Raw genomic sequence first — 6,000 nt, 5'->3', positions numbered from 1 at the left:
GTTGTTTGCTTTGCCAGTGTTTTCTTTGGCTGATGTGTTTGAGGCACGTCCTTGTGTATGCATGAGTGTACGTGTCGGAGTTAATGGACAAGGACGAGGGATAATTTGCAGGTAGTTGGATGGATAAAAAATGCATCATGCAATGCTGCTGGAAGACTAAGTGCTTGTCTGTGGGTCTCTTTTCAAAGATCCTCCTGAGATAATGGCTGTAATCTTTCCAGGACTGGAGTGATGCACAAGCAGAGGCAGCAGATTGGGTCTCTTTGCGCTCTCCCCATGTGTGATCACGATTCAACAGGATACGCAACACACTTAGCAAGCTTCACCCAAACCCGATTCCTCTCTCTGTCCCACGTGGCACATTATAAAAGCCTACAGGATAAAGTGGGTGTGGAGTGGGAGGTGCCCAGTTGACTCAAATATACATGCAGAAAGGACAGCACAGGATTTGGCTGGAGCCTGCTGCATGTGAAGCTGAATGACAGCAAGACTGGTGGCTAGCTCCAACAAGTCACGTGTCACTGGGACCTGAGGGGTCATGAGGAGGAACAATGGCCTGGAATTAGGAAAGGGGAAATTCAAGCCTGCACGGAAGCCTTTTTCCATCTGAATGCATCTCCATTTGTTAATAGTCCCACTTTGGGCTTCCCTGTTGCTTGCGATTGAAGCTGGCCAAGTATGGTTTGACGAATCATGTGTTCAGTAAATTCCACGAGATTTAAAAAAAAATGATTCAGTGAGTCTTTTTCTTGTTATTTTTATATTTTTTCAGCCCACGGATCTGGCTGGATAATCTGCAAACAGAATTGGCTCTTGCAAAACATTTCAGAAGACAGGGTGGCCTAGTGGACAGAGTGGAGACCTAGGCTTGGGAGACTTTGAGTTCTCTTCCTAGCTCTGACGCTGGTTTGCTGGGTGACGCTGACAAGCTACTTCTTTTCCCAGGGTCTCAGTTTGCAATATGGGGATCATGATAGTGACCACCTTTGTAAAGCGCTTTCTGGGGATGAAAAGTGCTGTGTTATTATTTAAGTCACATTATTCTGCCCTCTGTGCAGCTGCATGATCACAGGATAGGCACCTGGTCACACTTCTCAATGCTTATTGAAAGGATTTCATCCTGCCACCCTTCCATTCACACCCCCCCCACACACACTCTCACTCTCTGGGCAGCAAAATGGGTGTGATTTCTGCTGCACAGGAATGGGGCAGGTTATGGGGAGCCCTCCCAGAGCTCTGCATTCTTTACTACCTGTGCTTGGGAGGGACAGAGCTGGTGCATGCTCGACTATGTGGATCTTCTGGTTAAACCCCACAACTTGTGGCCTGGAGTGGAGAATTTCTTCCTTTCACCTTGGTGCTGAGCACCAAGCCCTGGTCTCAGGTATGGTGCAGGGAACGGAGGCTGGCCCAAAGGAAGGGACGTTGCCGACAGGAGACTGGTGACACATCCATGGCACTGAGTCCTTGCCCCACAGTGAGATGTGGCACGCCCGTCAGTAGCCCAGGTGCACTGTACTTCAGGAGAGGGGTTAGTACGAATTGCCGGCTGGCGCCCTGGGGGTCTCACTCCTGGTTTGATGCTTACCACCCTCATGTAATCCTTGCAGAGAGGCTAAAGACAGATGGGGCAATAGGGACTGAGCTCCTCCCTCACTCATGGAGCAGGGTTCACCCGCATGGTTCACTGCGCTACCACTGCCCAGAACCACCGAGTTAGCTCTACTCATCAGCATGAAGTTCTCTGCCTTCCATGCCAAAAGATCCCCAAACGCTTGGCCACCCACATAAACACAGCCAGCATTTAACTGCAGCCACCTCTGGGTTGCAACGTATCAGGTTCCTTTCCAGCCCTGACACCTGTGCATTGTGGAGAACCCCGTATTCCAAAACATACCTTCGACCTGAGCGCTTGGCATGGAGCTCACAGAATACATCACTAATCAAACATCCTTAGCCCAGCATTCCTGCAAAGTAACTCGGAATGGTTGAACCCACAATGGGGAAGTCCACAGCATCATTATCTCAGGGCCCCTGGTCTATGTAGGTCCAGAGAGAGGACAAGGCGAACGAATGGCTTGCCAATTACAGAACCAGTTTCTCCTCCCTTGGTTTTCACACCTCAGCTGCTGGAACAGGGCCTCATCCTCCCTGATTGATCTAACCTCGTTATCTCTAGCTTGCTTCTTGCTTGCTTATATATACACACCTGCCCCTGGAAATTTCCACTGCTTGCATCCGAAGAAGTGGGTATTCACCCACGAAAGCTCATGCTGCAAAACTTCTGTTAGTCTATAAGGTGCCACAGGATTCTTTGCTGCTTCTACAGAACCAGACTAACACGGCTACCCCTCTGATACAGATTACACTCTGCGTATTTTCCCATCCCAGCACTAGGTGTCAGTGCAGCACCCCTCTCCTGACATCCCCCTGTGACGATGCAGGAATTCCCTGCCATTCTCTGTGGCTAATTTCTCCTTTGACTCTTTTGAAATCCTCCTGCTCACTCATGGCACTAAGATGCCATCAGTCTGCAGACAGTTTAATTAAACAGCTTTCCGTTTGCAGTCATTACTACAGTCTGATAATTAAGCAGCACTTAATTGACACACCAAAGCTGTACTTCTCTTGCTCTGAAGTTGTGCTTAATTCCCAAGTGCCAGTAGCAGGTGAGAGGTTGTTTTGCTCTTTTCCCGTGCTCCTTCTCCATCTTGGGGTGTATGCCAGCTATCTCCCTGGCTTCTGCTCCACAACTTGTGTCCAAATCCACTGGTGTTTCCATCTTGCTCCTTGTTCTCTCAGCTTTCCTTGCTGCTGCTTGCTGGCAGGCTGTGGTTGGAGGTTCCCCACCTGGTTTGGATGTATCTCCCTAGAGCATTCCCCCTCCCACCTGATTCTGGCCTCCTGTTTCTGCCCAACCCTCAGTTGCTGCCCGAGTGTTTTACCTTTGCTGACTGTAGTGGGGCGGGGCTGAGAGGGGTTTTGCTGTGGTCTCAGCCATTGGTCCATGAACAGGCACCCACACCAAGCTGCCAGACTCCAGGGCGCCAGTCCAAAGAACGATCATTTCTAGCAATTGTGTTGTTAAGGCAACCCAGGGTCCTCCACAAACCACAGCTAGGCTCTGTCCCTGCTCCATGACCCCGCCTCCTGACTTGGCATGGCAGTGACAGGGACCTTCCCATCTCTCCCAGAGAGGCTGGGCCAGCAGCATGGGGCCTTTTTCCTCTCCTGGATGCAGAGTAGCAGCTGGGCCCCATTTCCTCAGGAGCAGTCAGGGTGGCAGCAGAGTCCTTTCCTCATCAGAAAGGCAGAGGTGGCTGCAGGGGGGCCCAGTACTTACACCTTGGCTGCTGTGCTATCTGCTTGAGTGGGTGGGCTGAGCATGCTATACTCTTTCTCTCTTGCCACACACACAGTCCTGAGCAGTGCCCCCAGAGCAGTGAGTCTTAGGCCTGGTCTACACTAGGGTGGGGGTCGAACTAAGGTACGCAACTTCAGCTACGCAAATAGCGTAGCTGAAGTCGAACTACCTTAGTTCGAGTTACTTACCCATCCTCACGGCGCGGGATCGAAGTCCGCGGCTCCCCCGTCGACTCCGCCACCGCTGTTCGCGGTGGTGGAGTTCCGGAGTCGACGGGAGCGCGTTCGGAGTTCGATATATCGCGTCTAGATGAGATGCGATATATCGAACTCCGAGAATTCGATTGCTACCCTTAGAGATAACATCCCACTGACATGCATGGGGGCAGTTCAGCCTCAGAACGATTGTCTCAGGCTTTCTGCAGACTCAGGCAGACGTTGCTGCATCAGTTATGCTTTGGTCACATTTTCAAGCTTTTCTTTGCAACCATGAGGAATAGAAATTTACTTTTTTTGAATGAAAACTGAGATTTGGTGTAATCACATGTCTGCAGGGGCTGGGGCCAGGGGGCCTGGGACAGTTGTGCTGAGGCTGCAATCCAGCTCTCTCTGTAGTTGCTGCTGGACCAAAGGTTCCCAGAGAATATCTATTATAAAACCCACCTTTCACATGCTCATAAATTTTCAAAACAGGCCTCTTTTGGGCTGAGAACCCAGCCTTTTGAGTACCTAGTTATTTGGGATTAAGGCTTTAAATTCAGTTCATAAAGGGCTGGACAGCCAGCAGAGTTCCAGGAGCATTGGCTTGATGTCCTCCTTGCCTGTATTTGCTGGCTAGCAGCTATGCTGCTGCATTCTGTGCGAGCTACAGCCCGGTGCTTAATTTGTAATGAAAGAAGTGCTGGGGCTCAAGCAATTTTTTTACGTTCATAACTGATGTGGCAACCCCGGGGCTCAGCCCTGGCAAGCCCCGGTGCAAATTAAGCCCTGGCTACAGCTGCCTGGAGCATGGCATTCGTCCTCAGATCGAGGGAGTTGCGGTCCCTAGTGAGACTAAATACCATAGCTGAAGTCGACATATCTTATTTTGACCTACCTCCCCTCCTCACGGCGCGGGATCGATGGTTGCGGCTACCGCCGCTCGCTCTGGTGGAGTTCTGGAGTCGATGGGGAGCACGTTCGGGTATCGATATATCGCGTCTAGATGAGACGTGATATATCGATCCCCAATAAATCGATCGCTACCTGCCGATCCGGCGGGTAGTCTGGATGTACCCTAACTATGCAGTTGGGCTCCAGTGCTGCAAAGATTGAAGCATGTGCTTGGAGGCAATGGGATCATTCATGAGTGTAAAGTTAAACCCATAGAAAAGTCTTTGCGGGTTCAGGGCCTCACTTGGTTAAAGGAACTTACAAGCTGTTATTCCTGAGGGAATTCTGCACCAAAAAATTAAAAATTCTGTGCAACCTCCTCCACCGCAAATTCTGCTCACAATATTTTAGAATTCTGCAAAATTTTATTTGTCAAAATAACACTACATAATCACACCATTTTCAATTATTTTGGTTATTTATTTCAAAATACCTGTCAGTAAGTATGTCTGTAACAATACAGACACACACAAAATTTCCCCCAGGAGTAGAGAGTTAAAAAAACCCCTATGACAACCCAGTTCCTGTTTCTCTGCCTCCTCCCCCCCAGAGCCCAGCTGGGAGCCCAGACACTCTCCCAACCCCAGGACCCAGCCCTAACCTCCGAGAGCCCAGCCACAGGCCCCTCCCCCCAACCCAGATACCCACACCCACTTCTCCACAGAGCCCAGCTGTGCCCTCCTCCTAGATACCCACACCCCCTCCCACTCCAGAGCCCAGGGATCCAGAGGGGGAAGCAGCCTGATAGTTGGGTCTGGGCTTGCAGGGAGTTTCCTCCTTGCCTCAGGGCGTGCTGAGAACTGCAGTTGCTGGAAATGCTCCGGCTCCAGCTCCAGCTACCTCCTCCTTTCCCCAGCAGTGTCGTCTATGTGTGCCCCAGGCTCTGCTGGGTCCAGCGGCACCTAGTGGTGACCAGCAGCACTGCAGCCCATTTCTGTGGGTGGAGGGGGGAAAGGAAATTCTGCGTGCACAATATTAATGTCTGCAAAATTCTGAATTGCACGGTAGCGCAGAATTCCCCCAGGAGTGAAGCTGTGCTGTGCAAAAGCTGGGGAACCTGTAAGGTTTGCAATCCAGTTAACCCTGGAGGCAGGAGCTTACAGTGGGGCCCCTTGACGATGAAAATACAAAAGGAGCGCTTAAAGCTGATAAAGTCATTGCGGAGAAACTAAATGGATTCTTTGCTTCAGTCTTCACGGCTGAGGATGTTAGGGAGATTCCCAAACCTGAGCTGGCTTTTGTAGGTGACAAATCTGAGGAACTGTCACAGATTGAAGTATCACTAGAGGAGGTTTTGGAATTAATTGATAAACTCAACATTAACAAGTCACCGGGACCAGATGGCATTCACCCAAGAGTTCTGAAAGAACTCAAATGTGAAGTTGCGGAACTATTAACTAAGGTTTGTAACCTGTCCTTTAAATCGGCTTCGGTACCCAATGACTGGAAGTTAGCTAATGTAAAGCCAATATTTAAAAAGGGCTC

The sequence above is a fragment of the Mauremys reevesii genome, linkage group 8, assembly GCF_016161935.1.
Source record: "Mauremys reevesii isolate NIE-2019 linkage group 8, ASM1616193v1, whole genome shotgun sequence".
NCBI lineage: Eukaryota > Metazoa > Chordata > Testudines > Geoemydidae > Mauremys > Mauremys reevesii.
This window is presented reverse-complemented; position numbering follows the sequence as displayed.